Source organism: Octopus sinensis, linkage group LG6, assembly GCF_006345805.1.
Source record: "Octopus sinensis linkage group LG6, ASM634580v1, whole genome shotgun sequence".
NCBI lineage: Eukaryota > Metazoa > Mollusca > Cephalopoda > Octopoda > Octopodidae > Octopus > Octopus sinensis.
Genome location: NC_043002.1, coordinates 55,285,863 through 55,288,362, shown reverse-complemented (window position 1 = coordinate 55,288,362; position 2,500 = coordinate 55,285,863).

Genomic DNA, 2,500 nt, shown 5'->3' with positions numbered 1-2,500 from the left:
AAGTAAAAGAAACCCTAGAGAAAAATAAACTTTCTGAAATGTCTATGGCAGTCACAGGTGACAACTGCAACGCAATGTTTGGAGGATTCAAACGTAATGAAGAAGGGGATAATTTTTCCAAATTTGAAGAAAATGTTGGAAGAAAGGCCATAAACTGGAGCAGATTGTCCCGCACATATTTTAAACAACAGTGTCTATCACGGAGCAGAAATCATGAATACTGAGATAGAAAATATAATCAATAAAATTTGTCAGTAATTTCATATCTATACAGTTCGAACTGAGCAGCTGAAGGATTTCTGTGAGTTTGATGCGATTGAGTGCAGGGAACTCCCCATCTCTCTCTCTCCTCTCTCTCTCTCTCTCTCTCTCTCTCTCTTTCTTTCTTTCATAGTAAGAGTCGCTGGCTGTTACTGTTTTCTGGCATCACACGGCTGATACAGATGTTTCCTGCTCTTAAATCCTCTCTCTCGCAAGACTACACACTCTCTGCAATTAAACAATATTTTTGGAATGAATTGTAAGACATTTACATCTGGAACGTCCGCTCGTTAATACCCTTGTTCCATACACATTTTCAAACAACAGAAATGGAAAGCAATTCTGCTGTAGAAGTTTGGAGCATGTAGAAGCTTGGTGCATGCGCCTGTAGATTGAGGGAGGAGTGGGCAACCGTGGTTTTGTGGGGTTTCCACGAGCTTTTGGGATTTTTCATGCTTAGATATTTCTTGTTCTTGTTTTCTTATTTTCAGTGCTTACACGCCTTCATCTTACCCTGAATCATATGTATTTGCATCGTCCTGTACCTCAAACTCATTGTAAAGCTAAGTGTTTCTTCCGGCTCTTTCTATTTTGAATTCAAATTTCGCCAGGGTCAACTTTACCTGTCATATTTTCGGGGTCGAACTGGGAAAGAGAGTCGATGAAATTTACTTAAACATCCCTTAAAATTGCTGGCCTTGTACCAAAATTTGAAACCATAATTATTCCTGTTATGGAATGGTGAACAAAGAGTTTAGCGTATACGCATATATCCCTCTGCATTCCGAGTTCGAATCTCAACGGGGTCAGTTTGACATTTTTCTTCTGCAATCAGGTTCTTAGTGACAAAAGTGTTACGAGTTCGATCTGGAGTTTTAAAGAGTTTTTACAAGATACCATTTTGTCAGCTAGATACAGACAAGTTTGGCACATCAACTTAAGCATTGAGAATGGAAAGATCATGAGGCTGTGTGGTAAGAAGTTTGCTTCTCAACCACATGGTTCTGAGTTCAGTTCCACTGCGTGGCACCTTGGGCAGATGTCTGCCACTATATCCTTGGGCTGACCAAAGCCTAGTGAGTGAATTTGACAAACGAAAACTGAAAGAAGCCCGTCATATGTGTATGTTCTTTGCGTCTGTGTTTGTCCCCCACCCACCGCTTGACAACCTGTGATGGTTTGTTTTCGTTTCCGTAACTTAGCGGTTCGGCGAATGAGAGCGACAGAATAAGTACTAGGCTTAAAAAAAGTCCTGGGGTCGATTCAGACAACAAAGCATTCTTCAAGGTGGTACCCCAGTTTGGCCACAGTCTAATGACTGAAGCAAGTAAAAGATAAAAGATAAGACTGCACAAAGAATTTTGTCAGATGCTTTAACCATTCCCCCATGACCTCTGTCCACCTTGGAAAGATGACCGACTACGGCGAGATTTACTGACAATGTAAAGAGCTGAAGTGTTATTATGCAAAAGAATTGCGCCAATTCAAAATGCCCGCAATAATAAGATTCTTTTTATTTTGATCGACCGCCAAAGGAATGAAAAATAAAGTCGTCTTTAGTGAGATTTGAACTCTGAACGTAGAGAGCCTGAATAAAACAAACTACAAAACATTTTGGTCCAGCACCCTAACCATTTAGCCAAGCTAACGCTTTGCATCGCAATTTACTTCTGATCGACGTCAGAATGAAGAAAAGTAAAGTCGACTTTGGCGGGATTTGAACGCAGAATGTAAAGAATCGGAGCAAATATGAGAGACAAGACGTTTTTGTTCAACATTCTATCGCTTTTACCAATTCGCCGCCATTTTTGTCCCCTCCACCCCTATAGAGATCGATGAAATAACTACCAATCACAAAGTCGGTTCTACACTTTCGCCAAAATATGTAGAGCTGTGCCTATATTAAAAGACATCGCTGCTGCTGCTGCTATCCCTTCTGCCGTTGCCGCAGCTGCTGCTGTTGCTACACCACCACCTCCACCACCACTGCTGCTGCTACTGCTGCTGCTGCTGTTGCTGCTGCTGCTGCTGTTGATGTTGCTGATATGTGGGCCTGTGTGGAAGCGTAAATGGGACATGTGTGCACGTATTTGTGTGTGCGCGTGTGCGTGTGTGTATGCGCCTGTGTGTGTGTGTGTATATATATATATGTGTGTGTGTGTTGTGTGTGTGTGTGTGTGTGTGTGTTGTGTGTGTGTGTGTGCGTGTTTGTGTTTGTGTGTGTGAATAAGTGTGTGAA